We start from the raw sequence: 26893 nt of genomic DNA, 5'->3' as shown, positions 1-26893 counted from the left end.
AATTCTCTCTCTCCTCAGCTGCCCATAACTATAGGAGTCCCACAGGGTTCTATCTTAGGACCACTACTATTCACAGTCTTCACAAATGACCTCCATACCTCCACACAGTATGCATCTATAATTCAGTATGCAGATGACACAACCTTAATCTGTGCTGCACAAAACATTCCCACCCTCCTGCAAACAACTCAACTAGCATTTTTTGACGTTGAAAACTACCTTACCAAAGCCCAGTTTATCCTCAATCCAAAGAAAACTCAGCTTATAATTATAACCAGTTCTAACAAAAACACTAACAGTCAATTCACTATCTACTCCACAAATGCTACTCCAATTGCTTGAGTGGCACAGGCTAAGCTACTGGGAATAACCAGAGACTCCCACCTAAAATTTGATAGTCATCTCAACTTAACTATTAAAAAAGTGCATGTCAAACTGGGGTCACTCTACCGTATCAAACCATTTCTTACCAACAACACAAGATCAGCCATTGCTCGCTCCCAACTTCTATCCAGCCTGCTCTATGCATCTCCCATTCTGACTAATCTCACCAAAACTGGACTAAGCAAAATGGAAGCCTGCTATAACAGAATTACCCACTTTGCGGCAAATTGCTCATATAGAACTCATCACTGTACTGCTTTGAGACAGCTCCACTGGCTTGACCTGCCCAACCTCCTAACCTACAATCAGCTCTGCCTCTGTCATTCTATCTATTACCTCTCCAATAAATGTCCTGCCCTCAAACGCCTAGTACAACATCATTCAGCCAAAAGGCCTCTTAGATCATCAAGCAAACTACTACTAGAAGTCACCAACAGCTACAATAGCTTTGGAGATGCACTATATAGTAGTTCAGTGGCTAAAAAATGGAACTCTGTCCCTACTAGCATTCAAAACACATCATCCAAAGCCTCCTTTAAAGACCTTATCAGGCAGCAGCTTAAGCAGAGTTGGGAGTGCCATGATTGCTCCCCAGGCTAGTGAAAGCGGATAACATATACATACTAAATCTAGAGCACTTGATAATAGTTTTCAGTCTTACTCACAAACACTGGCTAATCTACAATGTATGTACTCTGCCTGTGTACTATGTATGTATTCTACCTATGTTCCAAATTTCAAATGTACACCACAAATCTATTAATTACCTATTAATATAATTAATTAATATATATCTATTAATTACCTTTATTTTAAAAATTAATATTTTTTTGTTTGTTCTCTCCACTGTAACTGTTTATATGCCGCATACCACTGTAAAAACATGTCTCTTGTAATTTGTGTGTATACTGATCATGTCTAAATAACTAAATATGTCTGTAATTATTCTTTGTGGAGCTTTTCTCCCTGGGCCTCTGCTGAAAAAGGGCCATTTCAGCTCAGTCAGACACCCCTGGTTAACAAATGTAAAATAAAATAAATAAATAAATGTCACTACTATACGTGGTGTCAAGCTCTTCTAATACATTGGCTATAGTCAACAGTGTACCTATCTCAGGCATTGCTGTTATATATGTGGGTAACATAAGTGAGTATAGTACCTGTCATATCTTATTATGTAACATATGTGTTTGGTCTACATTGTGTCTATGTTTATCTTTGCATTTGTAACATAAGCAATTTCTTGTGGGATCAATAAAGTATTTCTGATTCTGATTCCGCATAAGCCTCTGGCTGTATTTTTATATGAGGAGAGCTACAAAACAGTGAGAATTCTCCTCACACCACCCCTGTGCTCTAAATGGAACACTACCCTTATCATCACCTGATATGGCTTCCTTTCAAAGATCTCAGGAAAAACAGCAGGAAATTGGCAAGCAAATCAGATCTCTTGTACAGCAGCCTATGCTCAACAAATAACACCATGGCAAACCACATCTGTCAAGAGATGGGGGTCTATATTATAAAACCAAAAAGACTTTACCGCGAACGCAAACATGAGCGAAAATGGTGATAATCAAACTTGCTATTGAGGTCGTACTACAATTCCCGGCATTTTCGCTCATGTGAGCATTTGCACTAAAGTCTTTTCGTGCATCTGATATTGACCCAAGAGATGGCACAAAATGGCCTAGACATATTGAGTTTATTTCTGCACTGCCCATTTCAAGTGAGAAACATGTGAGGAACACTTGGCCATGTGTGCTGATTAGTACATATATGATCCACTGTGACTCCAACTCATGCTGGTTATTGACATTATTCCAACTCTGGGCATGTGCACAGGGATGGTTTATAACATTCATAAGGTTTAGCATTATTATAAATGGCTTACCATCAAAATGTCGATCACCCTTCGCTGACACCACTAATGCAAACTCTGAACTGCAGATGTCTCGCAAAATCCCACCACCTTTTTGACACATGGTAGCACTTGTTTTGTGGTGTGGAGTGGTCAGAAATGTCAAAGTTTGGGATTTTTTGCTATTATGAGAAATTGACATTATGGCTTTCACATAAAGGAGTCGCCAATATGAACATTTGACAATGGCTGATTGAGATTTTGATAGTAAACCGTTATAAACAACTATGACCTCCCCGGCATGATATTGTTGTTCCTGTCTTTTGTCCTTATATACCTTTTTATCAGTATTAGAGGATGTATTGCTGTGACATAAAAAGTGTTTTTTTTTTTTATTTATAGCATCTTCGAATCGAACCCATGTCAAAATGAAAAATCAACTTCTGAACACTGTATATTACCTAGTAATGCCACAGGGAACTGACATTACAAGTGTATAAGGTAAAGACAGCAAATGTGTACAAGCGTGGGTGTATACTTACAAAACATAGGCTACATCTTCATGTGTATCAGGAATTACATTGTATATATTGCACTAGTGTGCATACGTCATCATATCTATCAAGTTATATTCTTTCTTCTGTTTCAAAGTGTGATTTTGATAAACATGTATCCTTGACACGTCATTCAGCAGTGCTGCCAATGAGACACGTGTACGAGGTATTAACTAACCGAAAGTCTTAATCCTTCTTGTACTGCTCAGGCGTGTGCACGTCATCATGTAGGATCAACGTGATATTTACATCCATGGCCCATTCTGCAAATCGAGTGATTCGGAATCTGTAATATGCTGAGAGCTACTTAACATATCTGATGTGCCCACAGAAATTTACCTACACCTTATAAGTGCATTGTGAACTATGGATCCACCAGGGTGATATGGAAGATTGCTTTCTTCCCAAGTGCTGTTAAACTTACTACTCTCAGTATTGTTGCATTAGAACTAGGAAGGATCCTCTCAGAAAATATTGCAGGATACAACTGCTCATATGCTGATAAATATTTGCATTGTGCTGTCTACCTGCAGTGATTCAATGAAATCTGTTGAAGTAATCTAACTTGTAATTCATGGGGTCAGGCAATACACACATTTATATATTTTTTGCAGAGGCATGTCCCTTGGCATGTGCTGCTGTAGTATTGTTTTAGTGTACAAGTATATAAAACTGTTGTCAGTAAGGAAGTTAAGTAAGCTTGTCATACATTCCCATTATAGTTGCTCTGCTTATAATGTTTGTCTTCTTGTTCAGTGAACATTCCTGTAGCCAGTATCCTTTTTTGACATTTGTAGTTGTTGTATGGGGGGAGGGTGCATCTGGATATTTCAGTGCTGGGTTGTATTCCCATAGGTTACAGCTATGTTTTTAGTGATATTTTGGGGAGCTTGCTTTGCTATTTAGACTGGTATTTATATTTTTTAGGGTCCACCATTTTAGGGTGCAGGTATGTTTGTGTTACACTTGCGTACTCTGCTCACAAACTGCATAGTGATACATTATGTTCTATAACTATAAAGTGCTTGTGTACTGTTTGTTAATTTATGTTGTAATATACATTTTATATTCCATCACAGCAGGGATATGACTCCTAAATTTAGTTAGGGATCATCTTTGCAGAAGCCTCCTTTCTCAGATGTTGAAAATTATGTCATACTACAGGTTTCTTATCCTCATGCTGCATGGCTCATTGGCTTACACACCTCTAACAAGCCTTCTGTGACCTTGTCTGGTGGTAGGTGGTTGAGAATGTCATTGCTATTGGTGGCCAGGGCCGTACATATACAAGTGTCCAACGTAGAGGCAGGGATATGATTCAGAAGGCCAAACTCAGAGGACAGGCTGTGGTATGGGAGCAGAGGGCTACTGGGGGTGGGCTGTCAACCAAACCACCACTTACAGAGACTGAGGAGTTCCTGTCATATATCAGGGATCCGGATAGGTCAGCAAGGTTTCACATTGTCCTGCTAGATAGTGCAGCAGAGGTGGAGCAATGCCAAAATATTTCCATTATTGATGCCCCAGGTATGCCGTTCAAATATTTGTTGCATCCACCTTTGCAACTGATAGTCACATGTATGCTTATACTACCTCTATTGACTATTTCTCTATAGGTACTTCTGACATTAAGGTGCAATGACCACCTGTACATGGCACGAGTATACTTACATGGATTAATTATCTTTAGTAGTCACCAAAATTATAGCATTTGCATGTGTGGATGAGGTATTTTGGCATAAGCATTTGGGCATTTTTATTGCTATCTTTTTGGTACATTCTTATGAGAAATATTGTCTGGCACCAACCCTATGGACCTCCCTCCATCTGATGTTTGATGATCCTTATCCTCTTATGATGATGGTGAGGATGAACAGGTGCAATATGGTACTACAAGGGGTATATGAGACACTGGGAATGTGCCCCCTAGACCCCTCCCCACAGTATGAACACAGTTAGTATACATACACATACCCATAACACAAAACCATTTGAGAGGGGACAAGTTATGGACACTGATGATCAGGGTAGTCTGGTAGCCCCAGGTGTGGACTTGGTAGAATCTTTCCCAATAAATTCTTAGCAGAAGGTTCCACACAAGGGTGTTTATTGAGGTGATCAGAGAAGGCATGCTTACCACCCTCCCACTGAGTTTGGTGTGTCATTTGCTGCCATCCATTATATGTGCAGAGCCATTGTGGAGGCACAAGCAAGTTTCACCAGGGCCTCAGAAGAGATCATAAGATGGCTGCATGTGGTGCATTCTGATGTACAAGACTGTATGAACAGTGTGTGGGACTGCTTGGACAGGATGAATGCCACACTAGGTCATAATGGAGAGATGAAAAGTTAGCAAGCAAAGGAGAGTAGTATTGCTGGAACTGAATTCATCCTCAAATCTTGGTGAGTACCTTCATGAGGTGGACCCTGTTTTTCAGAAAATCTCACAAAGATGGCACTGATATATAGATTGTATTTTATATAGTATATAGGTAGTAGGTTAATGAATAAAAAAGATAGCTGGGTATACAAGACACAGTATAAAAAAGTGCCCAATCATGGTAGATCCACTGGTGTCAGGATTGGAAAAAATGACAAGGTAGAATACTCAAGACACAGAAACATTCCTACAATGGGTCTAGGCCAGGCCCAGGGTGAGGATGGTCTCCCTGCTGTAGAAGGAAGTAGCAGTCCACAAAAAATACAAAAACTGATAGGCCAAAAAATAGTCATAAAGACGATAGAGCAGACTATTGAGAATAAGAAAGAATTTATGTATTGTTACTATTATGCAAGAAGCCCAGAATTTCCTGACAGAAGATATACAAAAAGATTAAGAAAAAATAGAGGAAAGAAAAGTACTTCCACAACAAAAGCTGTCAGTAGCTTCAGTAAAAATTTGTGTTCATTAATACAACAAATTTATGAAAAACATTATATAGACCAAGAAGCCTTGATCCGTTTGAAAAAGAAGCATCTGATGAAGTGCAAAAATATAAAGAACAGAATCTATAGACTTTTGAAAGATATAAAAAATAAGAACATGGGAAAGAGAGAGAGAGAACTGATATGGTGCAATATTTATGCAAAGGAGAAAGCCAAATTAATCAATGTAAAAAAGGCAGCCCCAAAGATATTTGAAGGGAAATACAGTCAAAGGTATCCAGATATGGAAAATTTCACAATAACAAATAAGGTCACAAAGAGGGAAGTAGAAGTTAAAAAAATACAAGTTGAAGTTATGGAATACTTACAAAGTGAAGGATTTAGTGTAGAAAGTCTAATACAGGTTATGTCACAGCATGAAGGAACAAGTCCCCAAAGAAAAACAGGAAGATCTGGAGACATCTGAAGAAGAAATATGGACATGGGAAAGAAAAAGAGATTTAATATGGTGTAATATTTTTGCAAAGGAGAAAGCAAAACGAATCAATACAAAAAGAGCAGCACTAAAGATATTTGAAGAGAAATATAGGCAAAGGCATCCAGGCATGGAAAATGTTACAATACAAAAAATAAGAAAAAGAGGAAAAGTAGAAAAGAGGATTAGTAATGCAGAAGTTAAAGAAATAGAAACTGAGGTTATGGAGCACCTACAAAGTGAAGAATTTAGTGTAGAAAATCTAACTCAGAAAACACCACAGCAGGATAGAGCAATGGATCCCCAAATTAAGGAGAAATGGGTGGCGTGAGAAACATCTGATCAGTTGCCATATGAAGATACTTTGGAACTTGCCATAAGAAACCAGTACAAATGTTCAGCTGGAGTTGCACAGCAAGGGTGGGAACACGAACCTGTAGCAACTCTGACGCAGTCAATGTTGTGAAGTGATAGCCAGTGAGTTCCCATATGAAAGAGCAATGGATGACACAGGATGAAACTAAAGTGAATGTGGCACAGGAAGATGCTTTGGAACTTTCTGTAGAATACTCTCAGGAAATGGAGAACAAAGAATGTTCCTGCAGTGTAGAAGAAAATGATCTAAGAGAAGAGTTACTTGATTTAATAAAAATGGACAGACATATTAAGTTCAGTGAAAGAAAATAGACTGCAGAAAGTCAATAAAACCCAAAAAGTTAGAAGTTTGTTAAAACAAATGAACACAGCAATTAGGACTGTCCATAGAGATATATGTGATATAACAGAAGTAAACAGGAAATACTAGTGTGCAGATAAATTAATAACAGATAAAGTTTTACCACAAAAACACAGAGTAGTAAGGGAAAGGAAGGGGAGAAATTGAATGCCATCATGGAAGTATTGAATAGAGAAAAACTATAAAGCAATTAAGACAAAAAGTGTCACTGTTAGAAGAGTACAGAAGTGGGAACAGATCAAAAAATTACTCAGAAAGTAAGACGTGATAAAAGCAATGTGCAGTATCAGAACAGATCAGGATCTATCATGCACTATGGCAAATAATAAACTAAAAATATTAGCTAAGGCAGAAAAACGTAGAAGATATGCAGATAAATATAAAGGAAAAGTACAAAATAAGCATTTTATTGATGACCCGAAAAGGTTTTGTACAGAATTGGGAAACAAGGCAAAAGGAATTGAAACACCACAGAAAAAATAAGAAATGCATGTATTTTGGAGAAATATCTATGAAGAGCCTGTGGAAAATAAAAAAAAGATGCTAAATGGATAGAAAAAGTAAAAGAATAAGAAGTTCAAATGTACAGGATATGAAATGGGATGAAGTTACAGACAGAGAGATTTAAACAAAGTTAAGAAAAGTCTCTAACTGGAAAACCCCAGGCCCAGATGCAGAACCTAACATTTGGCTAAAAGTATTAACATCTTTACATGAAGATTAATCATGAGTAAGAACTATTTATATGTGCAGCTGAAACAGACACCAGCCTGGTTAACAACAGGAAAAACAATACACCTACTTTGGAGTGAACTTGCAAGCAACCCTAAAAAGTATAGTCCAATAACTTGCCTTCTGACAATGTATAAACTATACACTCAAATTGATTTCGACAAAGTTTATAGTCATTTAGAAGAAAACTCAATCTTGGTAATAGAACAAAAGAGTAATAAATGAAAGTCATATGGAACAAATGATCATTTGTTGTTAAGTAAAGTCATGATGGAGAACTGTAAAAAGGGGAAGAATCTAAGTATGGCACGAATAGATTACTAAGAAGCATTTGATAGTATCCCACATTCATGGATAAAAGAGTGCTAAAAATGTATAAGATACAATAAAAACGCTACAACCAAACCAAGTATTCCGAAACATTTTAATCCACACACTAAGTGCTTTCACCATCAAAACATGGCATCATCAGAGTGAATGGAATCAAACTGTTCCTTTGCTTTTATACATAATAATAAAACAATGTTCCAGTTGGCCAATACCATAATTACCTTGTTCTTAAAGAAGCATGTATCAAACAATTACATACAGCTTGTACCTTAATACAATCAATGTTTGTGAAACATATATATTTGTAGAAAATACATACATATAAAAATGCATGTATATATGCATATCATATAACAGAATTTTATAAAATTGTATGCTAAAAGTATACATTTTTTACCTATCTATATAACATTTGCCTTTTGCTTCAATATTGGTTTTAAGGAGATGTGTTCATTTAACCCAGGTGGCATAAAGGCATTTAACAAAATCTGCCATTTATATTCCAAAAGTTCCACCTTTAATTTTTCATCTCCTCCTCTTTCACTGAACAGCACCCTATCTATAACAAAGAATACAAATCTCCTAAAATTACTACACTTTGTACTGTGTACATATAAGGAATTATTGAAGCAATATTGAAGCAAAAGGCAAATGTTATATAGATAGGTAAAAAATGTATACTTTTAGCATACAGTTTTATATGATATGCATATATACATGCATTTTACAAGTTCAATATCCATTGGATATTTTTTCTTATGTTATTTAATGTATAAGATACACCCTAAACTGATCAATTATATTACAGTGACCATGAAACAGTGGCAAACCACTTCGCAGTTAAGCCATGATAAAGGACAAATTATTATTCCAGGGATAAAAATTCAAAGGGGATATTCCAGGGTGACTGTCTGTCACTGCTGCTCGTTTGTCTTGCCCTTAACCCATTAAGTTGTCTACTTAACAGATTAGGACATGGCTACAATTTGGCTGCCAGAAAACAAAAAAGTGTAAAGACTTCTCATCTTCTTTTTGTAGCTGATCTAAAACTATATAATTCATCAGACAAGGAATTAAAAGCACAACTGCAAGTAGTCAAAACTTTTTTAGATGATATAATAATGTTGTTTGGCCTTGATAAATGTGCAAAGGCAACCTTTAAAGCAGGAAAGCTGCAACACCAAGAAAACATTAGTTTGGGATAGGAATGTGATATAAAAGGACCTGAGCAAGAGGGTTTGTATAAATATTTGGGAACTGATGAAGGATCAACAATAAAACATGAACAAATGTGAATAAAACTCAGTAAGGAATATTTTAAAATTCAAAAAATGGTGCTGAAAACTGTGTTGACATCTATGAGCAAAGTCCAAGCTATAAATCAATTTGCTCTTCCTTTCCTAATTTGCAGTTTTGGAGTCATTGACTGGTCCCATACCTCTCAACTCTACAGATTTTTACAGAATGTCCAGATTTTTTGCTTCATATTTTTAGTCCAATTTTCATAAAATTGTGGTTTTCTGACAAATTAATGCGAAGTTAGAAAATAATGACAGACATTTGAGTTTTAGAATTTCTACCCTTCAGAAAATTCATGCTAATGCAAAACTTGTTATTCTATCAACTTTCTAAGATTGTAAGAGCAATATTTAAAAATGTCCCCTATTGTGGAGCTATCCCACTTTCATTTATGGTTCTGTCCAGATTTCTTGCTCTAAGAGGTTGAGAGGTATGACTGACCCCAAAAGGTGTTGGACATGTTAGACAGGAAAACAAGAAGGATGCTTTATTCTCATCAAATAATTTATTAAAAACAGGTGCATACCAAGATTATATATTCCCTGTTCTGAAGGAGGTATGGGCTTTCTTGAAATTGATTACATGTATAGATCTGCAATTGTGGGACTGCATACATACCTGCTGACCTCACAAGACCCAAACATAATGAAAGTTTTGAAACATGAGGAGAATAAGTGTAAGATGACTTTCCTGCTTTGTTCAGCAAAAGCATATTGGCATCAAGCAGGAATGGAAATCAAACCAGAAATAGATAAAAATCAGGCAGCAACTGAATGTGCCAAAAAACAAAAGAAAGAATATGAGGTGAATGATGAGATGAGAAGGCAAGAAATATGGAAAATGCATAAATATAGTTGCAAGTATAGAAGCCTCAAGGAACAACCTAATGTTGATCAGGATCAAATGCAGGAATAGTTAAGGAGAGGTGAATTTAAACCAAAAGACAAAATATTAATATTGGTGGCCCATGAAAGTGGACTACATACACGTTGGTTTACAAAGTCTGTTGAACATGTGGAAGAAACGGACAAACGTAAGTTTTGTAAAATAGAATTGCAAACAGTCTCACATCTTGTTGCTGGTTATGATATACTTATGGCAGAAGGACAGTATACTGAAAGATGCAATGCAGCATAGAAAATGATGGTTTATATCACATGGGATCATCCATTACCAACAGTTTAAAAAATAGATGCAAGAAAGCCAGATATAGTAGTCAATGAAAAGAAGGCAAGAGTAGCATTGATCTTTGAAATTGCTACACCCAGTGACTAAATTGTCTTAAGTACAGAGAAACACAAAGTCATAAAATACCAGGATTTACAGGCAGAAATGAGGGCAATGTGGAAGAAGGATAACCACACAGTTACAGTAGTAGTAGAAGCAACGGCAGATATGTTACCAATACTTGTTATATGAGACTTACCCACTAAAAACCATGCATATTTGATCTGATAAGTGCTTCTGTTTTACAAATTGCAGATAACTCCTTTACAAATCATCTTCGTTTAAATAGCAAAAGACAGATCACATGATCCAGTTACAATTTAACACACCGTAAAACATTATTTTCCCCTTTTCTTTTTACTTTAAAAAAAGTAATTTATTTCTAAACAAAACCCTTATGAGTTACTCTAAAATACCAATACTTAGAAACATACTTTCCAATTTAATTACTAGTTTTAATAAATATACTACTACAAAAAATGTATATATAAATTATACATAAATAAAAAGCCTCCTTTAAAAGGGTCTACTTCAAAACATTGAATTACCACACTGCAGAACATAGAACTCCCGGAACATCAAAAACTAACCACGGGAAAACAACCACTAACAGAAAAAAATAAAAAAAAATAAAACAAGGAAGCAAATCAAACACATCAATGGGGGGGGGCTCCCCTCCCCCTACACCCCCTAACTAAATATACCAACTCAGAGATCGCACTACAGTGGGGTAAAGGCAAAGTTCACCATGATAGCCAAGTGGTTCTATGTTCCGGGTATTCGATTTTCTGCAGCTTCAGCAATGTCATCTCGATGACGTGGGATTCGATGAAGTGGTAATTCGATAATTTGAAGTAGACTCTTTTAAAAACAGCTACAAAAGCTTACTGAAACACCAGAGACCTCCAAAACACATGACTGCTACAGCAAACACAGTCCCCACAGCACCCATGACACATAGCAACACCAGTGTCTCACCCACCAAGCCAGTAATACATAACACTCAAAAAACACATTTTCTTGTCATTGGAGACTCAATAGTGAGACACACGGATGTCCCACTCACTAGGGTGGACAAGGAGAAAGTCATGGTCAGCTGCCTGTCTGGTGCCACGATTTTTCAGATTGCGCATGCACTCAGGTCTGTCAGCAACAAGTACCGTTATTACTTTGTTATAGTTCATGTTGGTGTGAATGACCTGAGACATACCTCACTGGACTATACAAAGAGAGACATGGTTGAGCTCTGAGTATGTGTCCCAGGCAGGTATGTCACTAGCCTTAAGCAGCATACTACCGTCGCCTAGAATGATGCCACAGTATAAACAAAAATGATTGATTTCCATAACTGGCTCAGTTTTTGGTATCATTCAAAGGGGATCCAGTTCCTGTCAGCCTAGGAAGCCATGTTCGACAAACCTCGCTACTTTGCCTGAGGCAGTTTGAACCTGGCACCTCTAGGCTTTTAGCTACTGGCAAAGGTTCTTGCCTCCCCCATAGTACCTTTTTCAGGCAAGATCTTGAAAACAACATTACTGATGTAAAAGTAACCAATCAGAACAAAATAAGGGTCATGCTGCTAAATCCTAGGAGCTTAAACCAAATACTGCTCTCCCTAGAAGCACTTCTATCTGTGGAGTCACAGAAACCTGGCTCAAGGCCTCGGAGAGTACCCAGTCTTGCAAGGCTACAATGCCTTCCACACCTTTAGACCACAAAATGAATGTGCAAAAACCAAAGGAGGTGGTGTTTCAATCTATATTAGAGATACATTCACCTCCCATCTAGTTAGAAAGGACAGCTCCATGGAGTTACTCCAAGTCCAGTTTACAGTGGGTAAGACCCCCATTCAAGTCATGGCCAGTTATAGATCCCCCTACATAACTCATGACATCCACAAAGCCTACTTGATAAAACTGGAGACAATCCAAATTTTACTGAACACACAGGTTATGGGGGATTTCAATTATCTCACCATCAACTGAGAAACCTATGCTAGCCCTAACTCACTAGCACAAAAGTTCCTAGACTTTGTTAATTGAAATGCCATGGAACAAATTGTTCATACCCAGACAAGGGGAAAAAACACTATGTATCTGGTCCTCACCAACATGTCAAACACAAGCACTGCTGCAACGGTTGGACCCTCATTAGTTAAAACTGTCCATAAACCAGTCACCTTCAAGCTGGCACTAACACCAGAACTCATAAAGGGTGAAATCAGACTAAAAAAACTTCACCAAGACAAACTATACCCTCCTAGGTGAAGGTATAAATGCATTCCAAGCCCCACCCCAAGCTGGAAGTGGTAACTACACTGAAGGGTACACTAAAGCCCTGTACAATCACTTGCATAAGTGTATAAACTTGGCCGTACCAGAAAAAATCAAATCCAGAGCCCCAAGTAAAAACTAGCTGCCATGGTGGACATCCAGCATCAGCAAACTTTACAATACATGCAAAAATGTGCTATCCAAGAATACAAAGGCAAGGCCCCAACAATGGAAAATCAAACCCTCAAAGGGCTCCCTTGAGAGAAACTTAACAAGTACAGCCAAGGACAACCATAAGGCCTTTTACAGCTATGTATGTCACCTAAAGGGTAGGACCCAAGCATGTGCAGAACTAGTGGCCAACAGTATCATACACACACTGACCCCACAAAGATAGCAAACCTGCCAGTGGAAAGGTTTGGTGAAAATTTCACCCCCTTATCCCCTCCTAACTTACAACAAACCTTCCCCCAAAATCACCCCCCCCCCCACCCTATATATCCGAAGAGCAGGTCTGCAAAGCCTTGTTCAAGGCAAAAAACACAGCCTGTATGGGATCAAATTATTTTGTTTGTTGGAGCTTTTCTCTCCGGGCCTCCACTGAAAATGGACATATATCCAGTTGGACTAGCCCGGTCAACAAATGTAAAATAAATAAAATAAATAAAATTCTAGTACTGTTTGTTTTGTAGATATGCAGTAGGTCCATCAGAGTGGGGTCTGACAATGCCCTGTATGTCAGGCATAGATCTTCCCTCAAAAGCCTGGAGACAGAATGCAGGGATAGGGCCTAGAGGCAGTCTGCAGAGAACATATTATTTACGCCCTGTATTCTTTTAGTGAGGAACCTCTGTGGACATTCCAGTTGTTGGATATGCCTGGTTAGGTACATACCAAAGGGGGCATTGTACTCAGTGATAGGTCTGATGAATGCCAAATACAGTGGAACAATGACTTCCTTGGACTTAGATGCCATACCTTTGTTTATACATTGCACAACACAGAATGATTTCCTCACCACTGTAGACACATAATGATCAAAGGCGAGATTACTATCTATGCGTGTCCCTAAGTCACTGACTGCTGGGTCAACTCTAAAGGGTGTGTTGTCAATATGATAGTTACTAGGGATGGATGACTTCCCAAAAGATACTATTATGCATTTCTTGGCATTTAGTTTTAGTCCATGACTCTGACACCAGTTGGTTGTCTGTGTCAGTGTGAGATTCAATGACAGCTCCTAATTTGCAGTCATCTGCTAATTTAGCTAGCCAGAGACCACTGACATTGGCCTTGATGTCTGAAAAGTAAATGCCAAAAAGAGCAGTCCAAGGACTGATCCCTGAGGGACTCCACTTGTTATTGGCCTATATGTAGAGGTGGACTCCCCAATTCAAACTTTCTGGGCTCTGTCTGTGACCCAGTTGGCTATCCAGCAGGTGACATACGGGTTTGTACCTAACCTCTTGAGCTTGTCAACAATGCCCAAGTGGAATATTGTGTTAAATGCCGAGGCCAGGTCAAGGTAGGCAGTGTGAACAATTTTGCCCTCATCCATTTCTTTGGTGACCTTCTCAAAGAAGTCCAACAGGTTGAGTAGGCATGATCTGCCCTTCTGAAACCAAACTGGGTTGGGTCCAGTGTCTGGAGGTTTACTATATCTCTATTGATCATTTCCATGCTAATTCTTTCCATGGCTTTACATATAAGACTAGTGAGACTTATGGGTCTGTAGTTTCCAGTGTCTGTAGATGGCCCACCTTTGTGCAGAGGGATGACTGTTGCATTTCTTCATTCATGAGGCATGAAGCCTCTTTGGAGGCTACAGTTAAATAGTAATTCCAGAGGCCCTGATAGGTCATGTTTCATGCTATTTAGAAGGCATCCTAGGATATTGTCTGGGTCCATTCATGTAGTGTTCTTGGTCTTAGAGAGAGCATTAAGGACCTGTTCCCTAGTGGTAGCAGGGGGAGTTATATTTGATGATGTTTCCTGAGGGAAGGTTGAGGCGGAGAGAGGAGTAAAGTTGGAGCTGAATATATCAGCCTGAGGTTTGCTATATCTTCTGGCTCAGTATAGGTGGTTCCATTTACAATGAACTCTGCACACAACTGTGTATTGCCTTTGAGGTTGCAGACATAGCTGAAGAATGCTTTTTGGTTGCACTTGGCCTGGGAGGCCAAACTTACTCAAAGTTGGCTTTGGTAGACTTTATTTGTCCTCTGAGTTGTTTGTTTAGTTTAATGGGAGTGTTTTTATCCTGCTTGGTGCTGCACCTCCTAATTTTTGCCACTCAGTCATAGTCGAACCACAGGCTTTGTTCCTGTGAAATGAAGGACAGCAACAGTTATTCCCCTCCACAAAGGTGGCCTAGCAGCAGACCCAGGGAATTACAGACCCATAACCCTGACCAGTCTCATCTGTATGGCTATGGAACGTATTATTATGCAGATCATAAATAAAGATATAGGTGACCTCCAAACCCTGGATCCTACCCAATTCGGCTTCATGAAGGGCAGATCCTGCCTGTTAAATCTGCTGGATTTCTTTGAAATTGGGACCAAGGCCATTGATGAGATCAAATCTATGCACACAGCATACCTTGACTTGGCAAAAGCTTTCAACACAATCCCATATTCAGGCATTACCAATAAACATAGCAAACTGAATGAAAACCCCTCTGTTATTAGATGTGTTGCCAACATACTCACAAACCAGACACGCACTATCAAAGTGGGTGACTCCATATCAAGCCGCAGACCTGTTACCAGTGGGTGCCACAGGGGTCAGTGCTTAGCCCCCTACTATTTAGCATATACTTCTCAGAAGTTCGGGTCAAAATTAAGGGGCTGTGGCTTACCAATTTTGCAGATGAATGCAAACTAGCTGCAATCATTGAATCCCCAAATGTTGTCAGTATACTCCAGGAGGGTCTCAAACAGACCAATGACTGATGTCTTAATCATGGTTTCAAACTGAATGGAAGGAAATGCATCATCATTCCCTTCAGCACAAACAATGCCCCCTCACAGTATCAAATCAACAATACCCTAAGTACCCATGTAGTGGTAAGGGGCCTGGGATCACATGCTGACTGTGACCTTAACTTTGACCACCATGTGTCTACTGCAGTAAGGAAAGATTTCTGCATGCCACACTTGATTAGTAAAGACATTGTCTTGGGAGCAAAGATGTTATAACCCTCTATACTCAGCATTTATCCAGCCCATAATTGAGTACTGCAATAGTGTATTGGTTAGAGCGTTTGCTTTGAGAGCAGTCACTCCTGGTTTGATCCTCACTATAGAAAATAACATCCCATTTGGCATGTACCATATTAAGCATCTACAGCAATTAGAGAGACCTCAGAGGTTTCTATCAAAGAAGATCAAGGGGCTTCAACATATGCCTTACACAGACTGACTAAAGTCACTGTCACTATACTCCGTATCGTATAGACTTCTTAGTGGAGACTTATGTCTGGTTTGCCGAGCAATCCAGAACCCAAACTTAATGAACATGCTACATATCCGTAAATCAAATGGGACTAGGGCTACCCATACTAGGGTCCTAAATATGGCCTGTGACTTAAATACAACATGCTGGAGGGACAGATTTATCTCCTAGCGACTGCTGCTTCTTTGGAACAGATTACCAATTCATGTGAAACAGAGCACCTGTATAACACTGTTGAAGAGGAACCTGGATGAGTGGATGGGGCACAGTAAATTCATACCAGGGATAGAGCCCACAATCTTCCTGGACATGGGCAGTCATCATTAAATGCAAAACTGGGTATTGACTAGCATTTCTATGATATTGCATTGGGATGAAATGGCTAGGCTTAAAATGATCTCCGGGTCGATAACCTAGTAATCTCCTATGATCCTATGTGGTATTACCGGTATGTTCAGACTGTATCACCAGATTTCTTAACCCCCTATCTGCAGATTCAGAGACTGTTTGGCACCATAGTAACATCTGCTAGTTGGGGGGAGCAGAATACTCAGCATCCTTCTCATATCAGTAACAAAGCTTGAACCTACTGATAATACCTCATATTATACATTTTAAAATTCTGTGCTTTACCATCATGTCTTGTCATGCCAGTTGCCTGCAGTTATGACATTTTTATTGTGATTATTTTGAAAAAAAATTCAATTAATTACATATAAAAGTGACAATTAACATTAGTATTTATTTTGCCAAACACTGCACAAATATATGAATGTGCTTCTTATCTGACAGTTAATAGGCTCTTAGGTTCATAGATGTTTACTAGACTAATGACCACAAGGGCCTTTTTAAGTCTAGCCATGATCCCAAATCTCTGACAAGTTCTGATACCCTTGATAAGTACAAGCATGGGCCTGGGAGATGAACCAATTACAGTTACCTGTGTCCATTAGAGACATAGGTGCCAAACCAGCGATGATTTTCCAGTTTCTCATCCAATTGTCCAAGTTGCACTTGAATTGGATTAGGGAGGAACTCTGCTTCACATGGATGGGGAACCTGTTCCATAGACGGGGTAGTCTCTAGGATACATACCTATTTCTCTAGTAGGTCCTATTTATATCACAGGCAAGGTTTAAGTCTTTAGAATGGGTAATTCTGGTGCTGTTTATTTTGTGCAAGAAATTCATCAGAGTGGAGTCTGACAATGCCCTGTATGCCATGCTTAAATCTCCCCTCAAAAGCCTGTAGGAGGCAGAATACAGGGACAGGGCCATGAGACAGTCTGCACAGGACATATTACTTATGCCTTGGATTCATTTAGTGAGGATCCTCTGTAGACATAACCTATTAACTTTCCTTCTAATTTATTGGATTCTGTGTACCATAAAACCACTTGGCTTCAATAGAACATTTGACTAAGTAATTGCCAACTATTTATTCTTTTTTACATCTGTTGATATTATCAACTACTTGTAAATGTTTCATCTCCCAAGCCTCTGCTTACACGTATCAAGAGTACCAGAACTTGTCAGAGATTTGAGATGCACGGCTAGGCTTAAAAATGCCCTTGTGGTCATTAACACATATTAACCCATCCAAAACATAACTATGAAGGGATTAGCACAACTGATGCAGGGTACTTTTGCAATAATTTCCTTTCTTACGACTTTGGTGACGTGCAATATAATCTATTAGATGTATCAGAAATTACCCTCCACCTAAGAATTTAAATGCCTTAGCTCTCTTACCCTGCCAGCCTTTAAGTACTTAAACTTTTCTTCTTTTATAGATATAGCATATATATATATATATATATATATATATATATATATATATATATATATATATACATATTTAGCTCTGTCAATGACTTTCATTGACAAACTGGCTGTTGCTAGTGATGTCAGACTCATTTTCTCATCGCTCCATCATCTTCACCTCCTAATCTTTATTGGTGACAGACCAATATCACCATTTGCCAGGAAGCTCCTGCCTAAGGAAGAAGGAAGTAGGCTCAGTATAAGTATGACTCGCCAACATGTGGTGGGGAATGGAAGAGCTGGTCTGTCTTTCTACTGGTGTGATGGGGGGGTTATACACCACAGCCACTCCTTTCGATTGACAGAATGTGCCTAGGTGGTCTGCACAGCCTGGTAAGGAGTTGCCCCACCTATGGCATGATGTCATCAGAAACTTACCATCATCAACTGACAGTGTCTTATGGCAACCCCATAACAATATTACATTTAATAATGTTAGTAATAGAACAGTAAAAAAGCAGATTCTACAGTCCTAGAAGTTAAAGGTTTGCCACTATTACAGTCCATAGGCTTGCTTTTAGGTATGTGATACTGACTAGCATACTCTGCGGTATTTTGATATTTGCCCTGTTCAAACTATCTCAGATGGTAACATTTTCTTCATGTCTGCAGGCAGAACATTTAAAGCAGACTATCTCAGATGCTAGCAATTTTTCTTGCCTACAGGTAAAACATTTCAAGTAAAATATCTCAGATGGTAGCATATTTTCCTTGTCTGCAGGCAAAGAGACATTCTTGGGAAATGGCATATTATTAATCCTTGGAACATGCAGTTCCAACATTGGGTTTACAATTTCAGTTGACAACAAATGTTCTGCTAAAACACTTAGCTGTTCAGAGAGCTAAGGATCACTCTGGAAAATAAGATGCTTAGGTTTCTAAGATACACCCTTTTAAATTTATCTTGAATCAAGACTTCCAGAACTTTACTTACATTTTTCAAGTGGGATTCTAGACACAAGTTCAAGTTATGCATTTAGTCAGACATTTGTAAACCTTTTGATTATACTGAATGCTAAGTTGTGAAACTCAGGTAAATGTTCATTGGGCAAAGCCCAAATATTAGCCAGAATTTCCTGATTTCCAGTTTCAGTTTCAAGTACTTGCATGTATTAGGATCCTGTTTTATTGAGCCCCTGGTTAGAGCATCATCATCATCATCCTCACCAATCCCCTTTTTTCAATTTTCTACATATAGACGGGGTGCCATGTTAACTGTTGCCATCTCTCTTGATTCAGTACCACACGCCTGCCTTCTTCAACACTCAAGCCTGACTGTCACAGATCTTCTCTCACACACAATCCATCCATCTCTTTGTTTGATGAAACATTTCCTCTTATGTTCTTCCTGTCCTTTCTTCTTCACCAGATTGCGCTCTGCTTTTCTGCACATGTGCCTGAACCACCATAATCTATTCTATTTGATCTTTTCTGCAACTGGAACTACTTTGGCTTCTACTCTTATGTCCTCATTTTTTTCATCTGTCCCACAGTGTATCCTCTCATCCATCTCAGGCACTTCATCACCATCACCTCTAGCTTCCTCATCTGCTCTGCCTTTACTGCCCAGTTTTCTGTACCATACAGTAGTACTGGTCAGACCACTAATTCATACACCTTACTTTTCAGTTTCTTTGGCATTCTTCTGTCATGCGCTACACCTGACACTTTATGCCAGTTGGTTGCAGCCCCTCTGATTCTAGCTTAGCTTTGACCTCTTCATTCAGACTTCCCATCTTCTCAACCACCCGTCCCATATACTTGAAGCTATTAACCTGCTCCACTATATCCCCTTCTATTTCATTTCTCAGCTTTTTCTGATTTTCCAATTTACTGCCATTGCCACTGTCTTATCTGTACTTAATTTCATCCCATGTGCCTTCAGTTTTGCATTCCATTCTCCTATCTTTTGATGTAATTCTTGGTCAGTCTACCTGTACTGCTACAATGTTTGCATACAGCAAAGCTGTGGACTTGTCCCCTGCGACCTGTTTACTAATGTAGTCTATCAGCAGTATGCACAGCAGTGGGCTCAGAGCTGAACTCTGATGTACCCCCACTCCCACTGGGACCCCCTCTGTGAGACTAAACACTGCCTGACAGCCTTTTGTACTTGTACACAGCCTGCACTAATTCTATCGATGTTCTGGGACTTTGAACAACCAAAGTACTGCCCAAATCAGCTTTTCTTGGACCTTGTCATATGCTTTCTCCAAGTCTAGGAATGCCCAATTGAACTCTTTCCTCATCTTTAGCTTCTTCTCAACTATCTGCCTCAGTGCAAACATCAGGTCAGTAGTGATGCATGCTGTTCCCAATCTGAACTGCTCATCTCCTATCTTACTTTCTACTGCTCTGTATACCTATTTGTCAATCACCCTTTCCAGAACTGTGTGCTGCCCACAGTTGTGGATGTCCTTTTTGTCCATTTACACTGGTACAAGTATGCTTATTCTCCAGTCACATGGGATATGTCTTTCTCTCCAGACTGCTATGAGTACCTTCAGGGGACATTTTTACTCTGTTTCACCTGGTTCTATATTAGTTCACCAAAAGATATTTCCAGTGAGCACCTCTTGATTGACACCTAACTGTTGAAAATCATTTCCATGATTCACAGAATTTTTCCAGAGCAATGAAACAATTGGCCCACAGTAGAACGAAGCACACAGCATACTAAATCAACCCCCACATCACCCCTTAACTATATGTACAAACTCCGAGCTAGCACTATAGTGGGGAAAAGGGACAAAGTTCAAAGTTGCATAGTTGGCCAGCTGCCTCATTGCCCTGGGAAAATTCCGCAAATCTCAGAAGTGATTTTCGACTGTTAGATGTGGATGAAGAGGTGTTCATTGGAAATATCTTTTGGCAAACTAATATAGACCTGTCTCATCAGGCATCTTTATCATATCTGTTGTGACCTCATCTGAGCCTGCTGCTTTCCCTGACTTCATTTTCCTTAGTGCTATTCTTACTTCTTCTAGTATGAGCTCTTTTTCTTTTCTCACTGTAAGCTGTGTCTGGGGAATTACAGCTTCTATGGAGTTTTTTTCATTTAGAAGCTGCTGGAAGTACTCCTTCCATCTGCCTTTGATATCCTGTGGACTGGTGAGCAGGTTGTTGTTGGCATCCCTTATGAAGAGAGTCTGACAATCTTCTTTATCTTTCTGTCTTTGCCTTGCAACCTGATATAGTTTCTTTGTGCCACTTACTGAGTCACTTTCCAGAGACTAGTAGAGTGCATCCAATGCCCTGTTCTTTGCTATTGCAACTCCTTTCTTAGCTTCTTTGTCAGCCAACTAGTATTCCTTTCTAGCCTGGTCTGTCTTTTCTACCTCCCATTTATCCTTCAGTCCTTTCTTTTGATGACTTCCTGGACTTATGCATTCCTCCACCGGCTTTCCTTATGTTCTTTATTTCTATAACTGGCTCAGCCACATATCTGTTCTGCAGTCCTCACACATGCTGTTTTGAGGTTCTGCCACTCTTATTTAGTTCCACCTATTTCCTCCACTTCATGGGATGCTAGAGGCCTGAGTAATTCCTTGAACTGTTGTACCTTCTCTCCAGTTAACTTCCAGTACTTCAGCCTAGTCTCTGTTGATAGAGCTGGCTCTAACTACAGCTTGTAGCTGACTGTGGCAACCACTGGTTTATGCTGTGGGACAACTGTTTCACTGAGAATGACTTTGCAATCACTGATTCTATGCCATTGCACTTTCCTTACTGGGAGGAAGTCTACCTGAGTTGCAGGCTGGCCACTCTTGTACGTGATCTTGTAACTATCTGTTATTCTGAACCATGCATTGGCTACTATCAAGCCATTTGCCAGACAGATGTCTAGAATGGCATTTTCTTCTTTATTCCTGTTGCCTCATCCATCTGGATCCAGGTAGTCCTCATATCCTGTTCTATCTGACCCGATATGTGCACCCATTATCAACAATAATTTGTGCTGTCCTGCTTTATCTAGTAGGTCCTGCAACTGCTGTACGAATGCACTCTTTTCCTCGCTATCACAACCCTGCTGTGGGGCATAGGTTGACATTATGAATACTTCTCTCTCATTATATATTGCGGTCTGATTGCTATGCATCTGTCACTAATTCTGATGACATCCCTTACTGCCGGGTTCCTATTACTTTATCGAAGTTCTGCAACTTTGCACACCATAAGGTCGAAACCTTATGTTCGAAGTTGCAGAACTTCGATAATGTCAAAAAAAAAAAAAAGAAACAAAATAAACTATTGCAAACAGGGGGCAAGCCCTCCTGCACCCCCCACACCCAGTGCTCTTTAAATATACCAACTCCAAGATCGCACTACAGTGCGGTAAAGGGAAATCTTCCCTTGCCGCACTGTATTGCAATCTCAGAGTTGGTATATTTAAGGAGAGTGGGGTGTGCGGGGCACATCCCCCCACGTGGGGGGTGTAGGGGGGCTTGCCCCACTGCTTTCAATAGTTAGATACCTTTTAGGGTTTTTATTTATTTATTTGTTTTTGTATTTGAATTCCTGGAACTTCAAACATCTGAGTTTGAAGTTCTCAGTTTCGAAGTTTCAGGAATTTGACAAGGTAATAGGAACTCCTCACTGCCTTCTGAAGCCTCTCTCTCACCAAAATTCTGACACCATTTCTATCCTGTCCTCCTTCTGAGTAGTAGATTCTGAATCCCAAGCCTACTGGCTTTGCTGCACTGCCCTTCCATCTTGTCTCTTGGATACATAGGATGTCCTGCCTCCTCTGTACCATCATGTCATCCACTTCCAAGCTCCATCCAGTCAGTCAACCTACATTGAGTGTAGCAATTCTTAGTTCATGTTTGGCACGTTGATTGGTTTTACATCCAGCTTTTGCTCAACAGAGCTATCCCAGGTAAATAAGGCTGGTCAACTGTACACCAGCTGGCCAATAGCTTATTGACCCAGGATTGCTGGGATTTATGGTGGGCACACACTGGCCAATGGGGCACATACACCCCTCCCACCTTTAGTATGGGTCCCTGGCATAGGTCAGGGTAGTCTGGGTTTTCAACTCACTTATTCGGAGTAGTCCAGTATTCAACCCACTTATCACCGTTAACTACCCATAACCATCTGATGACATCAGTCAACATGACAGATATTCCTAGAGCCATATTTTACACTGTCAAGTGGCTAGGGCAGACTGTGATCTATGTTATCCTATCTTGAGGATACTGCTCACCACAGTAGATGCCCAAAGCAGTTGGTCTGTACAACTCTTCCTCCTACAGGGTACCATGTAGAATCTATGCTGCTGCCCACAGCTCCATTCATTGGTGGGTTTGAGATGGAAACACTCAGCATATTTTTTGATGATGGGAGGCACCCACACAGACACAGGGAGAGCATGCAAACTCCAAACAGGCATTGGCTAAAGGTCAACACTGAACCTTGTACCTTGTGCATGGGAGGCGAAGACCTTAACCATTATGCCCCTGGTTAGATGTGAGCATGGTACCCTGGCCCACTCAGCCTAAGGACAATTTTTCCTGGCTGCAAATCTCTCAAATGCTACCAAATAAGTTTCTGCATCATTTTTTATTTTGATTTTTTTAAGAGGTGAACTGTTTTTTGAACATCTAGATAGGATTAGTTTACCATAGCAGGGATCCCTATCAGATGCATGAATTGCAGAACTCTGAAGAACATATAGCCAAGACCATATGTTCAAAGTTTTGCAACCTCAAAAAAAAAAAAAAAGTAAAAATACAAAAATGAAATAAAACAACTTACAGTGATGTTTTTGCAGGGTGGCAAGCCCCCCTCCACCCTCCACAGCCCCTGCTACTTAAATATACCAACTCCGAGATCGCACTATAGTGAGGAAACTGGCAAATCCTGAGTTCTGCACTGTACAGTGATCTCAATACAAAGTGTTCCATGTTGCGAAACTTCAGACATATGGTCTCGGCCATATGGTCTTTGGCATTCTGCAACTCGAGCATCTGATAGGGATCCCCATAGCAGACATGTGTTACTATAGAATGAGCAGATGTTGATAGGTAACTACTACTACACTCTGCTCTTTATAGAATAATTGTAGTAACTTGGTCAATGGTGACACTTTTTAAGAGCTTTAGTAAAGTTCAATAATGCCCCAGTTGTTGTTTTCACTTTGAACACAATATAACAGCAATGATTTTAGTGCACACAAAAATGTTTCCTCAGCATCGGCATATGATTCCTTTTGCAAGCATCTCTTCTCACTGCTGCAAGGACGACTCTTACTAGAGCAAATCCCCTTATAGCACAAGGGTCTGCATGCTTTTCAGAAAGATTAACATGCTACTTGAGAAGAGCAATAATCTAAGTCAGTTTAGCAGTTAGCAATTTCAATTTCCCCTGTATGATGTAGCATTTCACTTGCAAAGGCTTACATTCATTTCTGAACTGGGGAAGAACAACTTAGGCAGAGCATTTCCTTCCAGGTAGCTTTTGGGAAAGAAAGTTTGTAACATAATTGTTTTCTGACTGCATTCTCCACAATTATACTAACTTGCTGGGTCTGCACTGGTAAAAAAAAAAATCTCTAGATATTTTAGGCTGAAGTCTGTTTGCAAAGATGAAATAAAATGCTGTCTTGCGAAAATTCACAAACGAAATCCAGTCACAAATGCACGACATTGGTCTGTTTCTACAAAAAAATGCAAGTACTCCAAATCCATTCAATATCATGTCAGTGCCCACGGACTCTGTTCATTTTAACCCAGGAAACTCCACTCCAATTCAGTATTTCCTCAAACCTCCTTATCATACAGGCAACAGTAATTCCACCGGTGTCTCTTACATGACAACAGTTAACATTTCTTCTTCAGCTTTTGAGGGACACTTTTCAGACTGCTTTCACTCTTCGTATGTACCTCCTTGAGAATCAGCTTTAGAGCACTCTCTAGGTTCACAGGTGAGGAATAGTGCTTCCCAACAGGTAGTGACCATGAGGCACAATGAGAGACAGACAATTCTTATTAGTTGCCAAGGCAGTTGCCGCTCTCTTTGATTTGCCTGCTGCTTTATATTCTTCCTAGTCTTTGGTTGGCCTGCTTGTCTCAGACCAAGAATCTCTGCAACCTTCTTCCATGATACACATCACCTGGTAAAGCAAACACATAATGAATTGTGTGTTTTCCATGCTCAGTAGACACTGTCACACACACACACACACACACACACACACACACACACACACACACACACACACACACACACACACACACACACACACGTGCGCACACACACACGTGCACACACACACGCATTTGCACACACACACGCACGTGCACACACACACACACACACACACACACACACACACACACACACACACACACACACACACTCTCTCTCATTCATGTATCTATCTATCTATCTATCGATGTATCTGTCTATATATCTATCTAGCACTTTGTCAATAACGGTAGAAAGTTGATCTATATGCACTATCTGCAGTTTCATTTTGGTGGTCTGCAGAAAGCACAGAAAAAAATAAACCACCATGTATATAATACATTGTCAAAAGTAACATGGATAACGTGCTTATACAGGATAGTATTACAAGTAAGGAGCAAACAATGATTTTCATTAATTATTTATAGTATATACAGAATGCTCACCACCAATATAAGGAGCAGGGAGATGGAATAATTACCAGGTAGAGGGAAAAGAAGAGTGAAGTGCAGTGAAATGGAGGAAAAGAAGGTGCAGAACAGAAGAGGAATTAAATTGAGTTTCTAAGGTTTGCTCTGGGGAGTATGATACTTAGTGGGGAGTTTGGAAGTTGTGGTGTATGTATGGTTGGTAAAACCTTTACATGATATTTCTTTGAAGGGAAAGTTGTTTAGTTGATGTCTGAATTTACAAAAGGGAAAACACTGCAAAGAAGACCCAGGACCAAGCTAGAGTCCTCACTGTATAAAACTTTAGACATCCTGCAGTGTAGGCCCATGGAATATGTGCAAATAGCCACATAAGGACATATCAGTTACATGACATCTAAATGCCCATGACTTTTTGCTTTTAAGTCTATATGAGTGCAGTCAGGCCTTTTTTGACCTCATCAGTGTGTGGCCATTTTATCATTTGGTATGGATGTTGTCTGAGATATTTTCAAGACACCTAAAGGTTTATTGGCATCAGGCTTGATTTTATGCCCTTTGTTTCTAAAGTGTAGCCAAACATCCACTTATGCTTTACTGAAGAGGTCATAAAAATGGCTAAAACATGCATATCTACAGCTAGTGGGATTTGGATTTATTGACCTGAATGTACCAATGAAAACTTAAAAAAAGTAAAGATGTCATGGGTGTTTAGAAGCCTGTAGCTGAAACACCATGTTCTCACATGGTCATTTGTATATATCCCATAGCCTTCTACTACAGGAGATTTTAGGTTTTACACAGTGAAGACTCTAGCTTAGCTGTGCCTTTCTTGCACTTTTTTTTTTGAATGGTTTGTCTGTATAACCTTTTGTTTGAATTTGTGATAGGGAAAGATGGATTTTAAGTGGGTGGGAAGTGATTCCTGTGTTTATGGAGCCATTACTCAGAAGTTGTGGTTTGTATATATAAATATATATATATATATATATATATATATATATATATATATATTTACAAATATATCTTATGTATGGATGTGTATGTATGGGTCTACTTTCATGAATCAAATTTTTCCTTACCTGAATTTTAAAAATGCGAGACGATTTCACTGAAACCTTACTATTGCGAATCAACGGATCACTGGTATTTTTTCTAAGGGAAATGAACCACTTGGCAACCAGGGTGAACTTTGCCCTTTTCCCTAATGTGCAATCTCAGAGTTGGTATATTTCATT

This window comes from Protopterus annectens, chromosome 6.part0 (genome assembly GCF_019279795.1).
Source record: "Protopterus annectens isolate FY-2018-M chromosome 6.part0, PAN1.0, whole genome shotgun sequence".
NCBI lineage: Eukaryota > Metazoa > Chordata > Ceratodontiformes > Protopteridae > Protopterus > Protopterus annectens.
This window is presented reverse-complemented; position numbering follows the sequence as displayed.